Here is a 23,222-nt window from a genome sequence, read left to right as displayed (position 1 = left end):
TGACTGAATTATATAACCTTTGTTACATTTAATAAGACTATGTTGTCTTTAAGTGTCATATACACTTTAAAGGAACTATATGAAACACTGACACCAACGTTTTAAAATGGGTACTACAGTCTAAATTCAAAATGTGGGATTGTGTTGCCTCGGCCCTCCTGGCTCAAAACTCACGTGGGTTACCAGGTAGTGGACGGCCATGGTCTGTCCGCTCTTCCTCCACCTTAGCTAAAGGCCACTGCTGACCTGTTCAGCAGAAAATTAGCCATCTTCTCATCTTTCTTGAAATGTTTCTGGACTTGAAGTGTCCTCCTTTTAAATGTCTCTCCAGTATTTTTAGCTCAAAGTTTAGTTTTTTCTCACAAACTACTGCCTTAGAGGCAAATCAAATCAAATCAATTTTATTTATATAGCGCCAAATCACAACAAACAGTTGCCCCACGGTGCTTTATATGGTAAGGCAAAGCCATACAATAATTACGGAAAAACCCCAACGGTCAAAACGACCCCCTGTGAGCAAGCACTTGGCGACAGTGGGAAGGAAAAACTCCCTTTTAACAGGAAGAAACCTCCAGCAGAACTAGGCTCAGGGAGGGGCAGTCTTCTGCTGGGACTGGTTGGGGTTGAGGGAGAGAACCAGGAAAAAGACATGCTGTAGAAGAGAGCAGAGATCAATCACCAATGATTAAAAGCAGAGTGGTGCATACAGAGCAAAAAGAGGTGAATAAAAACAAACACTGGGTGCATCATGGGAAACCCCCCAGCAGTCTAAGTCTATAACAGCATAACTAAGGGATGGTTCAGGGTCACCTGACCCAGCCCTAACTATAAGCTTTAGCAAAAAGGAAAGTTTTAAGCCTAATCTTAAAAGTAGAGAGGGTGTCTGTCTCCCTGATCCGAATTGGGAGCTGGTTCCACAGGAGAGGAGCCTGAAAGCTGAAGGCTCTGCCTCCCATTCTACTCTTACAAACCCTAGGAACTACAAGTAAGCCTGCAGTCTGAGAGCGAAGCGCTCTATTGGGTGATATGGTACTATGAGGTCCCTAAGATAAGATGGGACCTGATTATTCAAAACCTTATAAGTAAGAAGAAGAATTTTAAATTCTATTCTAGAATTAACAGGAAGCCAATGAAGAGAGGCCAATATGGGTGAAATATGCTCTCTCCTTCTAGTCCCTGTCAGTACTCTAGCTGCAGCATTTTGAATTAACTGAAGGCTTTTCAAGGAACTTTTAGGACAACCTGATAATAATGAATTACAATAGTCCAGCCTAGAGGAAATAAATGCATGAATTAGTTTTTCAGCATCACTCTGAGACAAGACCTTTCTAATTTTAGAGATATTGCACAAATGCAAAAAAGCAGTCCTACATATTTGTTTAATATGCACACTGAATGACATATCCTGATCAAAAATGACTCCAAGATTTCTCACAGTATTACTAGAGGTCAGGGTAATGCCATCCAGAGTAAGGATCTGGTTAGACACCATGTTTCTAAGATTTGTGGGGCCAAGTACAATAACTTCAGTTTTATCTGAGTTTAAAAGCAGGAAATTAGAGGTCATCCATGTCTTTATGTCTGTAAGACAATCCTGCAGTTTAGCTAATTGGTGTGTGTCCTCTGGCTTCATGGATAGATAAAGCTGGGTAAGCTGGGTAAGACAATCCTGCAAATGATCCAGATCAGAGAAGTTATCTCTGATCTGGATCATTTGCTTGCTTCCATGGCAGTAGGATGCTATATATGGATGTTTCTTATCTGGCAACCCATGGTGTTGAAATGCTGTTGCCTTTGGTATTACTGGATAATGGAAAATGGGTTCAAACAGGCCAAAAAACAAATTGTCATGAAACAAGAGTTCTTCAGACATCAATGTACAGACTGGAGTATTGTTCTCAGACAAACTAGCACTGCAGATAGCATGTTTCCTGAATCTCTCTGGTGACATATGGTCATTTTATGATGTAGTGGAGTAAATAAACTACATATACTATGTCTAAAGTCAGTAGTTTGTGGTTTAGAAGTTGAGGCGTTGATGTGTTTAAAAGGGTCGTTTGTCCTTGGTGGGGGCTCCACTGAGTGCCCTTAAATTTGCAGAGTTTTACTTCTGGATGGGTTAAAAATAAAGGACCAAGCAATTATCTGACAAAATGGCAGGTTTGTGTTATAAGTTCTGTTTTGTATGAGAATGCAGCTCCAGTCTGTTTTTGCTCCTTTCTTTTAGTGCTCTTTCTTGAATTGTGGGTTGCACTTTCCTTTAATGTACCCTATGGACATTTCCCAGGAAACATTGCATTGTTTTGCAGGGATTAACCTGGAGATTACATTTGCTCCGGCACAGCAGAACAATGCACGTGAGGGTCTCTCTGTTAGCACCAGTGTGACGGATTCCCACCCATGTTGATCAGAGCGCCTGCAAAGCATTGCCGATTACACACTGATCTGAGCACTTTTAAAAGTTCATAATGACATCACTTTGTCGGTGGATGCAGGGAATCCTGCTGTGCTGGTTCTGTTGGACCTCACAGCAGCCTTTGATACTGTGGATCACACAGTACTTGTTTCCCGGTTGGAACATTTTATTGGCATTCATGGTACTGCACTTAAGTGGTTTAGATCATATTTGGCTGAAAGGAGCTTTTCTGTCATGATTGGGGACCTTTCCTCATCAACTGCTCCTCTGTGCTGTGGAGTGCCGCAGGGATCTGTCCTTGGGCCGATTCTATTTTCTTTGTACATTCTGCCATTGGGGTCAATTATAATCCAGCACAACCTGTCCTTTCATTGTTATGCAGATGATCTGCAAATCTATCTGACTGTGAGGACTAATGAGAGTGATGCTTTGTCATCATTATTTAATTGTATTCGTGATGTAAAGCAGTGGCTGTCCCAAAACTTCCTTTACCTGAATGATGGTAAAACTGAGATCATGGTGTTTGAGCGCACTGGCATACCAAATGTGGTAACACCAAATTTTGGTGCTTTGGCTAACTATGTAAAACCAGCTGTCAAGAATTTGGGAGTGATATTTGACAGCTGTTTGAGGTTCGATCAACAGATAAATTCTGTTGTCAAAGCTAGTTTTTTCCAACTTCGCCTTTTGGCTAAAATAAAGCACTTTCTCAGTAGACGTGATCTTGAGACAGCCATTCATGCTTTCATCAGCTCCAGACTTGATTATTGTAATGCACTTTATTCGGGCATTAATCAGTCGTCTCTTGCACGTCTCCAGTTGGTGCAGAATGCTGCTGCTCGTCTTTTGACAAACACTTTTAGACGTTAGCATATTACGCCCGTCCTGTACTCACTCCACTGGCTTCCAGTTCATTTTAGAATTGATTTTAAAATTTTAATGTTTGTTTTTAAAGCTATTTATGGCCTTGCACCTCCCTACTTGTCTGAAATTTTAACTTTGCGCACCTACAGTAGTACATTAAAGGCATCTGGCCAGCTTTATTTAGATGTTCCAAGGTCAAGATATAAACGCTGGGGTGATCATGCTTTCGCGGTAGCTGGCTCGAGACTGTGGAATGAGCTACCTCTTGAGTTACGTACTATTCCTGACCTAGCACTTTTTAAATCTAAGTTAAAGACATATTTATTTAAACTGGCTTTTAACACTTAGTGGGGAGGTGACATGTTCTGTTATTTTTATGTTCTTTTTTATGTGTTGTTTTAAAATTTTATTTTATATGTGTTTTATTTTTGTAAATTTGTGTTTTTAATGTTAAGCACTTTGGACACCAGTCGGTGCTGTAAAGCGCTTTATAAATAAATGTTGATTGATTGATTGATTGATCTGTAAGAAAAATTCATGTAGCCGTCTGTCCCCTAATGCATGCGTGATTTTATCTTTAATAGTGTGTTTTACTGCTGGTCCATCAGCCAAAAAGAGGACTGATCCTGTGTGTGTTTTCTCATCACAGTCTGTATGTTTGTACCTTATTTATTAGACCCCAGAGAAAAGCACTTTAATTTCATATTATGCGATAAGATATGCTGCTCTCAGTTCTTTTCTTTCGACTGTCTCTGCAAAAACTTCTGAGTCAGCAGACACAAAGGGTTCGCAGCACCTAAGCGCAGCAAGCTTCCCCTCCCTGCACAGCATGCTGGGAGCACAGAATCTGTGACTGTCCTTTGGTACACTGCAGAGGAACAATGTGGCTCATCGATGAAACCCTGATTTGTGATTGTGTAGCAGGGTAATATATATTTTGTGATCTCCACTGAGATTTGTGTCATTTTCCTTCTGTTTTTTTATTTACTTTGTAGGTGTAATATGTCTACGTCACCACATAGGGGTGTGTGGGTTAGCAAGGCAGGTTAAGTGCACAGAAAGTGTGTCCTACCTGGACTCCTGCTATTTTGGGAGAGGGCACCCGCTGTTCTTTCTCATTCCAGTTCAGATAAAACTGAAGTTATTGTACTTGGCCCCACAAATCTTAGAAACATGGTGTCTAAGCAGATCCTTACTCTGGATGGCATTACCCTGACCTCCAGTAATACTGTGAGAAATCTTGGAGTCATTTTTGATCAGGATATGTCATTCAATGCGCATATTAAACAAATATGTAGGACTGCTTTTTTGCATTTGTGCAATATCTCTAAAATTAGAAAGGTCTTGTCTCAGAGTGATGCTGAAAAACTAATTCATGCATTTATTTCCTCTAGGACTATTGTAATTCATTATTATCAGGTTGTCCTAAAAGTTCCCTGAAAAGCCTTCAGTTAATTCAAAATGCTGCAGCTAGAGTACTGACGGGGACTAGAAGGAGAGAGCATATTTCACCCATATTGGCCTCTCTTCATTGGCTTCCTGTTAATTCTAGAATAGAATTTAAAATTCTTCTTCTTACTTATAAGGTTTTGAATAATCAGGTCCCATCTTATCTTAGGGACCTCATAGTACCATATCACCCAATAGAGCACTTCGCTCTCAGACTGCAGGCTTACTTGTAGTTCCTAGGGTTTGTAAGAGTAGAATGGGAGGCAGAGCCTTCAGCTTTCAGGCTCCTCTCCTGTGGAACCAGCTCCCAATTCAGATCAGGGAGACAGACACCCTCTCTACTTTTAAGATTAGGCTTAAAACTTTCCTTTTTGCTAAAGCTTATAGTTAGGGCTGGATCAGGTGACCCTGAACCATCCCTTAGTTATGCTGCTATAGACTTAGACTGCTGGGGGGTTCCCATGATGCACTGAGTGTTTCTTTCTCTTTTTGCTCTGTATGCACCACTCTGCATTTAATCATTAGTGCCTTGGGGCAACTGTTTGTTGTGATTTGGCGCTATATAAATAAAATTGATTGATTGATTGATTCCTGCTTTTGCACTCTGTGTGGTGAGTTGAGTTGTGTTGATGTCCTATTTAAATTGTAATTTCTTTGTTGGAATTCCTTTGTTTTATATTAACTTAATTTATTATATTTTATAGATATATGGATATATTTTTCTTTTCTTTTGGTTGAATTTTGCTGGGGAGTGACGAGGATTTTATTTTTGTATATATATTTTACATTACCAGGTATGCACATTTTTATTTATTTTTTTATTGTTCTGTCAATTGTTATATAATGTTCTTGCTCATTCCTACTTTTGCACTCCATGTGCTGAATGCTGCTGGAGAATGACAGCTTTTCTTTCTTTTTTGTATATGATTTGTATTACCAGATTAACAGGAATAAAGACTAAAAGAAGTGAAAGTCTGTTCAATGGTGTGAAAACAAGTAAAAACACAGTGCAACGCAGAACAAAACTGCTGCAATTGGTGCCGTGACCCGCATGGGAGTGAGGGTCTCGGGGGGGTGAGTGTGACAGAAGCCAGCAGTAGCAGTCAATATGCCTCACTTCCCCGAAAGCTAAAGGATAGTCTGGCCACTCAGGCTAGAGTCTGGGTTTTTAGCTGACTGGTCAGAGCGTCCACCTCCCATGCCACAGAATGCGAATTCGTATCCCGAGGGGAGCCAGTGGGAGGAGTCAGAATCACAATGCAGAGCAAGCTCGCTACATTTGCTCTCTGTCTCACAAGAGGAGGTGCGCAAAGGAGAAAATGTCACAGTGTCTGACCTCTCATATTTGCTGGAAGTAAACCCGATGCTACTGCAAACAAATCAAATGCACAGTTTAAAGCAGATACCTGGTGACTGTGTTGAAAAAAGTGTTTTGTTGTCAGGTCTTTGCTGTTGTGCATTTTCTGAGCTCAGCACTACAGCACAAACTCAATAACTGACCACTTCTGTTATGTTGTTATGTTGGCTGTGTTCTGTCGCCATTTAATCACTCTGCTGTACAAACTGTGAGCTGTAAATGACAAAGGCAGAGTGAGAAAGGATGCAGCAGAGGTCACGCTTGGATTCCAGGAGGATGCAGCACAAATGCAGAAAAGTAAGACACACAAGCTGCAACACTGCAAGTGTCAGCTTCTAAAACTGTTTTTACATGAATCTCCTGAACAGCAAAGTTCCTTCACACATTTGATATCCTTTTATGATCTGTGGGTGTTTTTGACCAATTTTAACCAAAATGATACAACCACAACTAAACGGTTATTACACCTGAACAAATATTAAAAGAATAATTTACTTTGTTACCAACTGACAGAAAACATTTTAATATTTTCAGAAAACTATGTTGTCTCCAGTCTTAGACATTCACCAGCAATAATAACAACACTAAAATATTTAGGCGAACAGAGGATTTTCTTTCAAGTTACTGTGTTTTCTGGACTACACGTCAGACCAGAGTATTAGCCATATCTGTCCAAAAATGTGTCATGAGCCTACAACTTACATTTATGTTTGAAACATGGTGCTCTTGCTTCATGTAATAAGAAGCAAAATGAATTTAATCTGGTCATTATTTATTTACAATGCAAACCCTGTGTTAGCAAGTAGAAGTTAATGGGCTAATTTATGTCATTGTATGAAGCACAAAGAACTCAAGAGTAAATTACCTCACTAATTGTAAATAAAACACCAATATATTTTTTTAATATTATGTTCGTAGCGTAAGTGTCATCCTCATTGCTGTTCTGGCTGTCCACCAGTGAGAGACCCCCAGGTGGGTTGAACCAGTGCTAGATTCGTAGGAGCAGTTAGCAAGTAAGGGAGATGTATCAATAAAGTAAAAGAATAAATCATATTTATAGTTGAAAAAGAAGAAAACATACATGCAACATTTACAATTGCCAGTAACCGTTTGCTGGCCTGGCTCCATCCACGAGATGATGCAAAATGTTACCCAGTGCATTTCACCATTGCATAGATGGATAACAGGATTGGGTTCAATCCTACTTTAGCTGTATCAGTTGAAAACTGATGACCACGGTCAGAACTAGAGTTTGTTTATCAAGTGTAAGTTTTCTTTTTAATCTAAGGTGACTTCCTCTGTTAAGTTCCTCTGTTAGTTCTCAATGTACGGCGCATCTGGAAAGTATTCACAGTGCTTCCCTTTTTTCACATTTTGTTATGTTACAGCCTTTTTCCAAAATGGATGAAATTTACCCCCCCCCCCCCCAAAAAAAAAAAAAATTCCACACACAGTACCCCCCAAAAGTTTTTTTTTTTTTTTTAGATTTTTGCAAATTTATTAAAAATAAAAATCTAAGAACTCACATGTACATACAGTAAGTACTGACAGCCTTTGACATGAAGCTCAAAATTGAGCTCAGGTGCATCGTGTTTCCACTGATCATCCTTGAGATGATTCTACAGCTTAATTGGAGTCCACCTGGAGTAAATTCAGTTGATGATTTGGAAAGACACACATCTGCCTACATATAAGATCCCACAGTTGACAGTGCATGTCAGAGCACAAACCAAGCATGAAGTCAAATACTAGGGGAGCTACGACCACTACCTTTGCACCCCCACCAGGACTAAACAACCAACGTTTTTAGGTTCCTTAGATGACCCAAAACACAATCAGGATGTTCCCAAAAATAAAAACTGGCCTCAACCCAGTTATCCAAGATGGCCACCAAAATATAATTTTTTTTTACTAAAACACCTTTCAACAGCATATAAACAACTTCCTACTATACGTTTTAATGATAAGGGTCTATTAGCGGCCATTTTGGACACCATTTTGGACACCATTTTGAATCTTAAACCCATGAATGAATTTAGTTTAGGCACAAATGAATTTGCTGTGACCTGCAATGGTCTTCCCATTGAATCTCTGTGATATTTAAGTTGTTTATATGTTGTTTAAAGGTATTTTAGTGAAAACCCCATTTTCGCGGCCATCTTGGACGTCATCTTGGATAACTGGCTTGAGGTCAGTTTTTGTTTTTGGGAACATCCTGATTGTGTTTTGGGGTCATCTAAGGAACATAAAAAAGTTTGTTTGGTTTAGTCCTGGTGGGGGGGGGGGGGGGGGGGGGTGCAAAGGTAGTGGTCGTAGTTCCCCTCGTAAAAGGAAGTGTCTGTAGACCTCCGAGACAAGATTGTCTCAAGGCACTATTCTGGGGAAGAAACATTTCTGCTGCTTTGAAGGTCCCAATGTGCACAGTGGCCTCCATCATCCATAAATGGAAGAAATTCAGATCCATCAGAACTCTTCCTAGAGCTGGCTGCCCATCTAAACTGAGCAATCAGGGGAGAAAGCTCTTAGTGCTAGGACAAACATTCTGCCATGGACTTTTTGGTCCAGACTGACCAACCAATCTGCACGCAGATACTGTGCCAACTCACCCCCCGTTGAAGTAAACACACAAGCCCCTAATAATACTACTATACTGAACAGTAGTTATTCAGGATATGATTATGGTGTTGTTTTCCAATACTTCAGATAACTAGATTTAGTTATCTAAAGTACACACCACAATAAAGTACACACTACACTATGCAGTTTGCTATGAGGTGAGTAAATTACATATTTGATTTGAACATGTATGGAGACATAAATCTCTTAGACCCATAGGGTGTGGGGGGTTCATTTACATGAAAGGCTAAACATTTATATGAATGAGTGACATGCAACTGGCAAAAGGAGCAGGTAGGTTGACTCTAATCTCTCCGCTAAGCGAGTTCGTGGAGGTCCATGTTGTGTTGGGCTTCAGCAGGTTTTTGTCTGTCTGCAATGCCGCCACAACAGTCTTTGAAGTATTAACTCGGTAGCAAGTTAGTAACTAAGTTAGCACTGCAACACAGCAAATTAACAGCTCGGTACGTACACGGAAATGTGACAACCTACTCCAGCAATCCCACCACTGCCACCAATGTAACCGAGCCGATGAGGTTTTGTTGCAGGCATGTTAAGCATTAAAACACGGGACAACTGAAGAATGTTCAAGGGCAGCAAAATGGCTGGCTCCTTTATTGTGCGCGCCCGCTCTAACCACACACGCAGGTGGGGGCATGTCACCTAGCACCTCCTGTCCTACAGCAAAACCAGCATGCCAAAATGAATCCCCATACAACATAATGATACATGAAAGCAAAGCATCAGAAAGGCTGTTAACATGAAAATATCTGAGCAACCATTGGCCCATTTATTGAACAGCCCACCGGGAAGAATCCCAGTACTCTCAATGGCCAATCCACCTCTGGTCAGGGAGGTGACCAACAACCAGATGGTCACTCTGTCAGAGCTCCAGCATTCTTCTGTGGAGAGAGGAAAACTTTCCAGACGGACAGCTGTCTCTGCAGCACAGTGGCTTAGTGGTTAGCGCTGTTGCCTCACAGCATGAAGATCAAGGGAGCTATTCCCATCAGTGACATTTCTGTGTGGAGTTTGCATGTTCTCCCCGTGTTTGCATGGACTCTGTCCGGATGCTCCGACTTCCGGCTTCCTCCCACATCCATAGACATGCAGGTTAGGTGGACTGGAAATTTCAAATTGTCTGTAGGCGTGCGTGTGGATGTGACTGTGCTTGCTTGTCTATATGTAGCCTTGCGACAGACTGCCGTCCTGTCTAGGGTGTACCCCACTATGACTGCTGGGATAGGCTCTAACGCCCCCACCCGACACCCTTATTTGGAGTAAGCGGGTATAGAAAGTGAATGAATATACTGTATAAGTGCAGATCAGTTGCTTAGTGGTTAGCACTGTTGTTTCACAGCAAGGTCTTGGGATCTCTTCCCACCTGGTCCTTTCTGTGGGGAATTTGCATGTCCTCCCCAGTTCGTGTGGGCTCCCTCTGGGTGCTCTGGCTTCCTCTTATTTCCAAAGACATGCAGGTTAGGTGAATTGGACACTTTAGATTGACCATAGATGTGTGTGTGTGTGTGTGTGTGTGTGTGTGTGTGTGTGTGTGTGTGTGTGTGTGTGTGTGTGTGTGTGTGTGTGTGTGTGTGTGTGTGTGTGTGTGTGTGTGTGTGTGTGTGTGTGATTGTGTTTGTCTATATGTGGCTGAATCAGGCAGAATGTTAAAAAAAAAAACACAATTCATCTGGGAGGTGTTAGGTTCTTTTATGTGGTGAGTGATCTCAAAAAGAATTGGACAGGAAACGGACTTCAAAGTTTAGATGTTGTATTGAAAGGTGCCTACACTGAAACAAAGAGTCATCTAACAGCGCTGGGGTCTTCGAACAGACCACATGCAACATCCAGAACAAATAGGGTTGCCAACCGTCCCTTGAAAAACGGAATCGTCCCTTATTTGGAAATAAAAGTGTGCGTTCCGTATTGACCTGAAACGGGACGCAGTTTGTCCCGTATTTCTGTGAGAATCAAAAAGTCTGTAAAATGTCAATGAAATTGACTGGCGCTTTATATGGAAACTTATGGTAAATTTGATCCCAGCCTCTCTCCTGCTTTTCACCAATGAGCTGACAGACACGAGTTGACGATACAGAATCACTCTTATCTCATTGGTCGAGGGACATCTGCTCGCAAGAAGATACCGACGTCATGAGCGGACGACGGTCGCTGGACGACAATAACAAAGCAGCATGGCTGATATCTATACAGACACCGACACTAGCACTGCAGATATGCCTACGGACAGCAATGTCTGTAATGTCGTTACTACTCCTCCTAAAAAAACAAACAAACAAAAAAGAATGCAAAAATACAGGGGAAAATGAGAAAAGGAAAATGGCTGGGTGGAAAAGGTGCGCGACAACAGTACTGTTTACTTTTCGGACTTTATTTTTTGCACTTTTTATTACACTTAATGTGTAAATGTGCACTGTTACATTGTTTTGCACTGTTACATTGTTTTGGATGATGCAAATTTTCTATTGTTTTTTTTTGTTGTTAATTTATACAATTTTAAGTTAATAGCACTATAGCACTACAGAGATTTATTTTTAAAGAAGACAGAATGCTCATATTGAAATTGTGAGTGAAAATTTATTTTGCACTAAAAATAAATTGCTAAATAATAATTTGTTTTCCAGTGTTCATATCAGAACAAATGCATGTATGCATCTACCTAAATTCAGGGTCAAGTCAACAGTCAAATGGTTAAAAATCGTTTCACACAGACGCTGGGAAGAGTGAAGGCAATGGTCAGTTGGCCGGTCGGCCCTGGCGGTGAGGTGTCCCTTATTTATTTTTCAGAGAGTTGGCAACCCTAAGAACAAAGAGCTCAGATTTTGTCTCTACGCTAACTTTTTTCTGCACTTAGGCTGGCCCCATGTGGGCTATCCTTAGCCTGTCATGAATCAGTGGCTATGTGATTGGCTGCAAAAGTGAAGTAAGAGGTTAGAGGCGGGTGTCATACTCATGTTGCGTTCAAGGCTGTTTGTAAAAATCTTATAGCATATGTCTGCGTGTCACACAACAAATCAGTGTTCCATCATGCTGATTCTTTTCCAAATCGACGTGAATACTTTGGTTTTATCAATTTGAAATCTATAAAAAGATCAGATGGTTTTATCATCTTGACAGCTATAAAAAGATCAGATAGTTGTGCCAAATACAAGGACATTTTGGATGTGCATCAGCAATTTTGAAAAGCAGTTAGGTTAAGATCATATAGTTACGAGGCCATTTTGGATGTGCGTCGGCCATTTTGTAATATGCATCATGGAACACTCTGACAGAGGGAATAAGGATTGAGGAGGACAGCCATCCAAATACCCAGACTGCTCTCTGACCTGCCCTGACTGATACGTGTACATGCCTTGTGCATGAGCCTCCGAACGCAGTACAAATGTAGTTGGAACACAATAGGATCACCCAGACAGCTGTCAGAATGCAGTGAAAATATGACAATTGCACTTACATTGCTGTAGGTCTGATTGCGAGTGGAGGAAATATAATCCAGCAGCACTCGAAGTGCACTCGTGGCATGTTCAAGCACAGTCAGAACATTCGGCCAGAATCCAAAATGGCAGCTCATTTCAAACTGCAGCTCAAAAGCGATCACAATGCTTGGAATGCCCTTTTCATGCCATGCGAATATTTAAATTGCAGTCAGATTGCGGTAAGACTGCATTCCGACCGCCGTTCGATATCTTTTCACCTTGACTGCACCACGACTGTTTTGCACATGTGCAGTACATTCAGGGCAGCCACAGGAATCTGCCCGACTGTTTAGACTGCGCTCAGAATGCTGTCCGACATTCTCAATTGCACCTCGACACTTCCAGAATGTGGGCCGAACTTTCATTCGGACGGCAGTCGGCCTCTAGTGTTACAGGGTATTATATGGAGTAAGTGGGTAAAGACAATGACTAAATGTACTCTATAGGTGTTCTGTTTGGTAAACTTCAGTGGTCACATGACATTTTGTGGATTTGATAGAATATTCTGGAGAGGTGTCTTTCACAAGTCACTCATTACTGGAAAAAGAAGTAAGATTTATTTGAGGCCCATTGGTGTAGGTGCTTCCCCCAGATTCTGGGGTGTAACGCGCCTGAGAGTCCAGACTGATGCCCAGTTATAATTAGGAGGACTGGTACAATGCAGATAAAGTGTCTTGTCTGAGGACACTGAGCGGAGGCATAACTCTGAATTGAAACCAGGTCTACATATTTCTAGCCCACTGAACTAGCTGCAGACACACAAGAGCTGTTTGGTCAAGGAACAATAAACACAGTGTTTTAAGAGCGGAGATCCAAAATGTTGCTTGTTTGCCCGACATAGAAATCTAACAAAATCTGTTTCTTTCTCCTTATAAGAATGTAAACCTGTAACTGCACACAGATGCTCTGCAGCCTGATGGGCTTCACACCGAGTGAGTGGAAGGACAGTGAGACCACAGGCCATGTGACAACATTTTTCTTACAACTGCTCTGCGCTCTCCCAGCCTTTGGAACATTTTCACTATTTCCAAACTCGTGAGATGAAACAGTTTGTCTTTTGGCTTAGTCAGCTGTGGCCTTTGATGTGAGCTCCCCGGTGTTCATGGTCTCGTTCATTAACCAGCAATCAGTAATTCGTGGGGGAGAACTGGCAGAGCACAAAATAGTAGCTGCCTCTTGCACCCCTGCTATAAATGACGAAATATTTAAATTTAAAGAAGAAAGACAACATTCTCACAGTGCTTTGTTTCTAAAGGTTAGAGTATGATGCTAAAACCTGTTTAGACAATAACTTTGTGAGGTAGCTTCAAAGACCGTTGAAAGGGCCCACTGCAGTTTTACAGGGTAACAAAACTACACGTTTGTTGACTGATTCATTAAGTGAGGGAAAAAAAATATGCCCCTTGCAGCCTTCTGACAAAACGTTAAGCAGGAAAAAGGAGAGGTAACCCAAGCCCACCAACACAGCATTATTTACCCCATGTGCCTGCACAAACATGCAGATGGTAGCAGTGATGGATTAGGCCGGGTGATCCCGGTCAGGCAACACCTTGATAACAGACTGAGTGCTTTTGGGCTGTGAAGCTGTGGCTGCTGAAGTGATGAAAGTGAACCTCAGAAAAGGACAATTCTGTCCAACATGCCACTGAGGATTAAGTATCTGGTTTCTCCTCCTGTTCCTAATCTGTACCGGGGGGAACGCTTGTCACTTTACTAAACAACATACACTGATAGTACTCATGCCACCTCTAAAGCCAGGTTAACACCGTGGATTAAACACAGGCACTTAGGACGGGAGGGCTTGGATTATGAATGATGCTGTGAATTCTTTTGTAAATGTTGCTGGAAGATACTTTCCTTGTGATAATGTCACTATATTTAAGTGTTCATGTTTCCTTCTGCAGGCAGAAGGGTGTGGCGAGCTTGTGGTGGGTGGTCAGGGTCAACCTACCAGTCATGCAGGTGTCACCATGCCAGCGCCCTCACTCCTCACTATTCCCAGTTTATTCTGTGAGCCGGTGATGAAGGGGCTGCTGAGTTAGATGAGATGGCGAGCTGGGCGAAATGGGTCAGTTAGTTACCATCACAGGTGTGGACAGTGCCAACTGTTGAGGGTGACAGAGATTGATGGTTTGTCGTGGAATGGACAGGACTGTCTTCAGGTCATTTGAAAATGTTTCTGCTTTTAGTCTTAAGAAATATCTATCTATCTATCTATCTATCTATCTATCTATCTATCTATCTATCTATCTATCTATCTATCTATCTATCTATCTATCTATCTATCTATCTATCTATCTATCTATCTATCTATCTATCTATCTATCTATCTATCTATCTATCTATCTATCTATCTATCTATCTATCTATCTATCTATCTATCTATCTAATCTTTAGACTTCTGTTACAAATGGCACATACAGTACATCTTTCCATCTGTCTGTCTGTCTATCTATCTGCTGTATCTATCTCAACACTGAGTGAGTTAGCAGGTTGTTTTCTTGGCAACTCATAAGATTTTATAGTCTCTTGCATGTAATGTTAAGTTCATATATACAGTCCATCCGGAAAGTATTCACAGTGCTTCACTTTTTCCACAATTTTTATGTGACAGCCTTATTCTAAAATGGAGTAAATTAATTTTTCCCCTCAAAATTCTACTCACAACACCCCATAATGAAACATGAAAAAACAAATCACAAATCACATGTACGTAAGTCTTCACACCCTTTGCTCAATACTTTGTTGATGCACCTTTGGCAGCAAATACAGCCTCAAGTCTTCTTGAATATGATGCCACAAGGTTGGCGCACCTATCTTTGGGCAGTTTTACCCATTCCTCTTTGCAGCACCTCTCAAGCTCTGTCAGGTTGGATGGGGAGCGTCGGTGCACAGCCATTTTCAGATCTCTCCAGAGATGTTCAATCGGATTCAGGTCTGGGCTCTGGCTGGGCCACTCAAGGACATTCACAGAGTTGTCCTGAAGACACTCCCTTGATATCTTGACTGTGTGCTTAGGGTTGTTGCCCTGCTGAAAGATGAACTGTTGCACCAGTCTGAGGTCAAAAGTGCTCTGGAGCAGATGTTCATCTGTGCATTGCTGCATTCATCTTTCCCTCAACTCTGAATAGTCTCCCAGTTCCTGCCACTGAAAAACATCCCCACAGCATGATGCTGCCACCACCATGCTTCACTGTAGGAGTGTTGCCTGGTTTCTTCCAAACATGGCGCCTGGCCATTCACGGCAAAGAGTTCAATCTTTGTCTTATCAGACCAGAGAATTTTCTTTCTTATGGTCTGAGAGTCCTTCAGGTGCCTTTGGCTAAACTCCAGGTGGGCTGCTTTGTGCCTTTTACTAAGGAGTGGCTTCTTTTTGGCCACTCTACCATACAGGCCTGATTGGTGGATTTATTTTATTTTTGCTGCACAGATAGTTGTCCTTCTGGAAGGTTCTCCTCCTTCCATAGAGGAATGCTAGAGCTCTGATAGAGTGTCCATCGGGTTCTATGATGGAGGCCACTGTGCTCATTAGGACCTTCAAAACAGCAGAAATGTTTCTGTGCCCTTCCCCAGATTTGTGCCTTGAGACAACCCTGTCTCAGTGGTCTACAGACAATTCCTTTTGACTTCATGCTTGGTTTGTGCTCTGACATGCAGTCAGCTGTGGGACCTTATATGTAGACAGGTGTGTGTTGTTCCAAACTATGTCCAATCAACTGAATTTACCCCAGGTGGACTCCAGTTAAGCTGTAGAAACATCTTAAGGATGATCAATGGAAACAGGATGCACCTGAGCTCAATTTTGAGATTCATGGCAAAGACTATGAATATTGATGTGCATGTGATTCTTTTTTTTTTTTCGTTTTTGTAATTTTTAACAAATTTGCAAAAATCTCAAAAAACTTTTTTTTTCACATTGTTATTGCCAACAACTGTCAAGGCTACTAGCAGAAGACATCCTTCCTGAAACCCATGGTGGCTTCTGACCATCAAGAGGGACAACAGACATGATCTTCACTGTCTGCCAAATGCAAGATAAGTGTCAGGATCAACACCAATCATTGTACCTTGCCTTCATTTACTTGACAAAAAGCATTCAACAACATTTGAGTAGCTGGCTGCTTTCGCATCGAAAGGAGCCAGCCAGCTGCCTTTGTCTAGCTTCGCACCCGAGTTTTTCAACAACAGGGACCTTCAACAGTAGAAGAAAATCCTCATCTACAAAGCCATTGTCATGCCAACCCTGCTGTACAGATCTGAGACCTGGACCACCTACCGTTGCCACTTCAAGACCCTTGAGCGGTTCCACCAACACTGCCTGAGCAGCATCCTCCGCATCAGGTGGGAAGATTACTGTATATACCAACATCAGTGCCCTGGCTGAAGCCAAGATCAGGAGCATCCAATCTGTCATAATGAAGAACCAGCTTCAGTGGGTGGGTCACGTCATTAGGATGGATGGCAGACAACAACCCATATAGATCTTCTAATCCCCAGGTCAGCGAAGGAAGGGCAGAAGAAATGCTACAAGGACCTCAGGAATCACAACTTCAAGAGCTATTCCATCAACTGTAAGACCTTGGAAGAACACATAAGGAACCAAGCCAGCTGGTGAGCAATGGCCCACACAGGGGTGGAAGTCTTCAAAAAAATGCAGATGAACAACACAGAGGAGAATGGGAGAAAGAGAAAGGAGAGAGGGCAAAATCCTAATTTTGAAGATTTTGAGAAAGTGTTTAACTGAACTCCAGGGGATATGTAACAGTTTAAATAGGTCTAGCTCTTTTATCAGTTGATGTGGCAATGAAATACTGATGAGTAACACACACCTGGTCATAAAACAGGTCAGCAACCAGTTACCAAGTTAAAAAGGATACACCATAGCTCAGTGGGTACAGTGAGTCATCCACAAACAGAGAGTTCACGGAATGAAATGCTGAAATGTCATTAAACATGAACACTAATCCCCAAATTGTGCCATCCTGGGTTACTTAATCTTTTAAGTAGTCCCAAAATTGTCAAATTGTTCCACCAGCCTGGCTGCAGGATCACTCATCCAACTTGAAAACACGAGGAAGGTGACTGATGTGGTAATAAGTTGCCATCTCATCCCACAATGGCCAATTGTACAGGAACTGGCAACTGTTTCAAGTTCCATAAACCTGTCAAGACCTCAAAAAAAATGGGGCCACATGCCACATGCCATGCCATATTATAAGTATTATAATTATAAGTTACTTATATATTATAAGTAAAATACATATACTCAACAAAAATATAAACGCAACACTTTTGGTTTTGCTCCCATTTTGTATGAGATGAACTCAAAGATCTAAAACTTTTTCCACATACACAATGTCACCATTTCCCTCAAATATTGTTCACAAACCAGTCTAAATCTGTGATAGTGAGCACTTCTCCTTTGCTGAGATAATCCATCTCACCTCACAGGTGTGCCATACCAAGATGCTGATTAGACACCATTATTAGTGCACAGGTGTGCCTTAGACTGCCCACAATAAAAGGCCACTCTGAAAGGTGCAGTTTTATCACACAGCACAATGCCACAGATGTCGCAAGATTTGAGGGAGCGTGCAATTGGCAGGCTGACAGCAGGAATGTCAACCAGAGCTGTTGCTCGTGTATTGAATGTTCATTTCTCTACCAGTACATCCAACCAGCCTCACAACCGCAGACCACGTGTAACCACACCAGCCCAGGACCTCCACATCCAGCATGTTCACCTCCAAGATCGTCTGAGACCAGCCACTCAGACAGCTGCTGAAACAATCGGTTTGCATAACCAAAGAATTTCTGCACAAACTGTCAGAAACCGTCTCAGGGAAGCTCATCTGCATGCTCGTCATCCTCATCGGGGTCTCCACCTGACTCCAGTTCGTTGTCGTAACCGACTTGAGCGGGCAAATGCTCACATTTGCTGGCGTTTGGCACGTTGGAGAGGTGTTCTCTTCACGGATGATGCAAAGGAGATGTGTTGCACTGCATGAGGCAAATGGTGGTCACACCAGATACTGACTGGTATCCCCCCCCCCCCCATGAAACAAAACTGCACCTTTCAGAGCAGCCTTTTATTGTGGGCAGTCTAAGGCACACCTGTGCACTAATCATGGTGTCTAATTAGCATCTTGATATGGCACACCTGTGAGGTGGGATGGATTATCTCAGCAAAGGAAAAATGCTCACTATCACAGATTTAGACTGGTTTGTGAACAATATTTGAGGGAAATGGTGATATTGTGTATGTGGAAAAAGTTTTAGATCTTTGAGTTCATCTCATACAAAATGGGAGCAAAACCAAAAGTGTTGCGTTTATATTTTTGTTGAGTGTATAATATGGCATTCCATCTTGGATCTACTGTGCCGACCCCAAATGAAAAAGAGAGAAACAGAAGGAAACGTGCACTTAGTGGAACAACATGCTTCTTTTGCAAATGTCTTTGGAAATGTTACATAAATTGTTGTATCAAATAACTTTGAAATTTTGGAAAGATTTAGACATGTTAATAATGTGTTAAGGGTATAATCTTAAAACAAACAAACAAACAAACAATGGGGACAATGTTTGCAAAGAGTAACAGACTCAAGTAGCATATAGAAAAATAATGGTAACTAGCACGTTGCGGGTGTGGATCCACGGGCTCTAGATTGAGTAGTGTTTGCAAAATGGGTAGTGGACAAGGTGGTAATAAATCATGCAAAGTTTCTATAATGAGTTGGAATGGCATGTGAGTCCAGAATGTTCTTAGAACCTAAGGGGACCTAAGAACCTAAGAGGATTAATTGCGCATGAATTGAGCATACAAATTGCAGGCGTTCGTTGTCGTCCGCAACAAAAATGGCCAAAAATGACAAATGTCAACAGTATGAATTACGGATAAATTAATAATATATAGTGAATATATGATGAACAATCATGGTTATATAATGCATGTAGTGAGGAAACTGATCCGACACATTGAGATTATCACGGCAGTATTACGGGTGTATTATGAATGCATCATGCACGTGTTGCATATGCACGGCATCTGCATTGCGGTCATAAAATAAGCGCACTCGGGCCTTTCAGCATCACTATTCACACCAACAATACAGCCTCTGGAGCATTTGCTGGACTTAGACAAGTTGATCACAGAGTGTTGTCATGCGAGGGTTAACTGTTCATGAGTTTGGGGAGCGGGAGGGGGGAAGCCGCTCGGGGTGTGAAACTGTGTTTTTTTTTTTTTTTGAGTGAGTTGTGGCTAAACAGCAACTCTTCCTTTTGTTGGTGTTAAATAAAAGTCCTGGATTGCAGCAGCTACGTCTTTGTGGATTTACACAGCCGGATTGGCACTGACTGGCAGGTATGTCGCTTTCTGCCACACTTTGGGTTTACGTGACGTGTTTGTTATGCATTCACAGATTGTCCGCAAATCAGCTGAAGAGCAGATCTAATAAAAACGCTTTATTCATGGCCAATTTGAATGCATTCACTACAACATATTTTAGTGTGTGATGTGGACATGATGGGCACGCAATATCTATTTTACACACTGTCCCGGTCCGCTGCCAAGCCGCAAATCCCCGTCAGTTGCGGATATCAGCGGTTAACAGCAGATATACAGCGCATAGAGTATGTATTGTGTATGAATTGAGTATATATGGAGTATGTAAGGCAGATGTCATCCGCATTCAGATTTTTGAACAGCTCAAAAATCCTGGCTGCGGACATGCGTGCCTCTGCGGATGATCACGGGCGTGTTCGGATGACAGCCGACTCATACAGGCATGTTACATGGATATTGCGGATGTTTGGCGAATATAGGCCAATTTTGTGTGTAATCCATACGCAAATCCTCCTAAACGCCAGTGGGACAGGGCCCTTAGACATCAACATTTTTTAGAAGAGGAACTCAACCCTTTTATTTTCTGTTAATTATGCAATTATTTAATGTTAATTTACTGTATTAATGTATTTATAAATTGCTTAGATTCTTGTTATCATATACACGATTATTATTATTATATTTTATTACTTCAATTTTGTCATTTGATTTTTAAATGGACCACAATGGAAATAAGTGTTTTCAGTTTCTTGTGCCATCCATGTATTTTTAACATATTTAAAAATTATATTATGTACTTGCATTGAACTTACTAAATAAAATCACACATGCGCACACCCTTTTAATATAAAGATGATTTATTGCCCCTGCTGGAATGGCATGTTAGTCCAAAATGTAATGAGCAATGTTAGCTAATATCTGTCGTTTCTCCAAAAATATTAGTCATCTCAACATTGTGTTTTGTCACCGTTCATCCTTGACCCAAAATACGTAAGCATAACAAACAGCGAACTAACAACACTGTCAAACTAACATGAACCACAATAACATTTAAAACCCCAAAACCCTGAATTATCATGGTGCATTGCAGCACAATGTCCATTGTTTACTGGTTAGCTAAAATTGCTAATTTCTCCAAAAATATTAGTCCTATCAATTTTCTGTTTCCACACTGTTCACTCTTTACCCAAAATACATAGGCATACCAAATGGAAAATCTCAGCTGTCCCCAATTGCACGCATGCAAACCTTTTTGTTTCTTCTGCATTCTGCTGCAAGCAGGTGCTTTCAATTTTTACAACCCAGAGATGTGCTTGCTGCAAGCGGGTGCTTTTAATTTTTACACACGCATAAACAGAGACATGGCAGAAGACATCAAAAGCAATACTCTTTTCACTCATGGTAACAAACAACATGACTCAGCTAAACTGACTCAGCTAAACTTATATTGTCACTGTCTACAGGCCTCCTGGCCCATATTCTGATTTTTTAGATGAATTTGGCACATTCATCTCTAGTCTTTCAACTAGTGTAGACAACATTTTGATTATTGGTGATTTTAACATTCATATAAATAAGCTCTCTGATCCCCTCGGTAAATCATTTATGGAAATCATGGATGCATTAGGATTTCAGCAGTTCGTTCATGGTTCAACGCATATCAGTGGTAATACTCTGGATTTGGTTCTTGCACGTGGCCTTGCTGTCACAAATATTGACATCCTGCCTCTTGCATCAGTGGTCTCTGACCACTTGCTTATTAGGTTTACAATTACGCTGCCGCGTTTAGTGGAGCAACAACCTTGCCTATCATTGCGGCGACAAATTAAACCTTCAACTTTGACTGAACTCGAAGCAAGACTACCTGAAATCCTAACTTCAAGCTTGATGAAATTTCAGTCAGTAGATAGTCTTGCAGATAGCCTGAATTTAGTGCTAAAAACCACACTTGATAAGATTGCGCCTCCTCTATTAAAGCCATGCCTTCCCAAAGCACAGACACCCTGGTTCAACAGTTATTTGCGTGACCTTAGGAAGAAGGCTAGAGGGTTGGAACGGAAATAGCGTAGTTCCAAACTAGAGGTGTTTCACCTTGCGTGGCGTGAAGCTATTTTAGATTATAAGCATGCTTTATTGGCTACGAAGCAGGTGTATTATTCTGAATTGATCAACAAAAACAAGCATAACTCAAAGTTCTTGTTTGACACGGTGGCATTTCTTATTCATGGACAGCCACCTGTTGGTCGTTCTCCTTTTTCAGCACAGGACTTTCTGGACTATTTTGAAAAGAAAATAGAAGATATTAGGTTGAGCACATCTCAGCATACTTTGGTTGAATCATTGTATCCAGCTACTGAGCTGGGGACTACTACTGAGGTGCTACCTAGATTCATGGAATTTAACAGTATCTCACAAGGTGTGCTGACGAAACTCGTGATGTCTACTAGAAGCACAACTTGTTTATTTGATCCTATACCAACAAAATTGTTTAAGGATCTTTGGCCCATTCTTGGGCCGACTGTGCTGGAAATTGTTAACCTTTCTTTAAACTCTGGATCTGTTCCAAATTGTTTTAAATCTGCAGTGGTTAAACCACTACTCAAGAAATCTAATCTTGATCCTGGTGAATTGAAAAATTATAGGCCGATATCAAATCTATCATTCTGCTCTAAAATTCTGGAAAAGGTGGTTTCACGGCAGCTTGTGGACTATCTTACTGAGAATGACCTTTTTGAGCCACTGCAGTCTGCTTTTAGAAGACATCACTCCACAGAAACAGCACTTATTAGTTAATGATCTTCTGCGAGCAATGGACTTGGATACTACTACAGCATTGGTGTTGTTGGATCTCAGTGCTGCGTTTGACACAGTTGATCATCATATTCTACTTGATAGGCTAGAAAACTGTTTCGGGATTACTGGAACTGCTCTTGTGTGGCTGACGTCTTATCTGTCTGGTCGTTCCCATTGTGTTTTGTGCAATGACACTACCTCTGACTTTAAGGGCATGAAGTTCGGGGTTCCGCAGAGATCCGTTCTGGGTCCCCTGCTTTTTTCCCTGTATATGGCACCCCTTGGGAAAATTTTGCGGCGTTTCGGGGTTGCTTTTCATTGTTATGCTGATGATACTCAGTTGTATATGCCGATAGCAGGGGTGGGCGCTAATAAGCTTTGCTTCAGCCCACACCCTTTCGGACTCACTAGTTTTGTCTGTGTTTGTTTGTGGAATTGTTCATTTTTCTATTTGAATATTTTGTGTGCCGAATAAAACTTTGTCACATTGTCACATAGCTGCTGGAAATCCTGTCCACATAAAATCTTTACAGGACTGTCTTGCAGCAGTGAGAAGTTGGATGTCTAGCAACTTTCTACTTTTGAACTCTGATAAGACTGAAATGATGGTTCTTGGCCCAGCAAGACATCGGCACCAATTTGATCAGCTGGCGCTTAGCCTAGGTTCATGTGTTATACATCATACTGACAAAGTGAGGAACCTTGGGGTAGTCTTTGATCCTACGTTGTCCTTTGACCTCCACATTAGGGACATTACGAGGACTGCTTTCTTTCATCTGAGAAATATAGCAAAGATTCTCCCCATGCTGTCTATGGCTGATGCTGAGACTCTGATTCATGCGTTTGTCTCTTCTAGATTGGATTATTGTAATGCTTTATTTTCTGGTCTG

Source organism: Thalassophryne amazonica, chromosome 4 (assembly GCF_902500255.1).
Source record: "Thalassophryne amazonica chromosome 4, fThaAma1.1, whole genome shotgun sequence".
NCBI lineage: Eukaryota > Metazoa > Chordata > Actinopteri > Batrachoidiformes > Batrachoididae > Thalassophryne > Thalassophryne amazonica.
The sequence above is the reverse complement of the archived record's forward strand: the minus strand, read 5'-3'. Positions refer to the sequence as shown.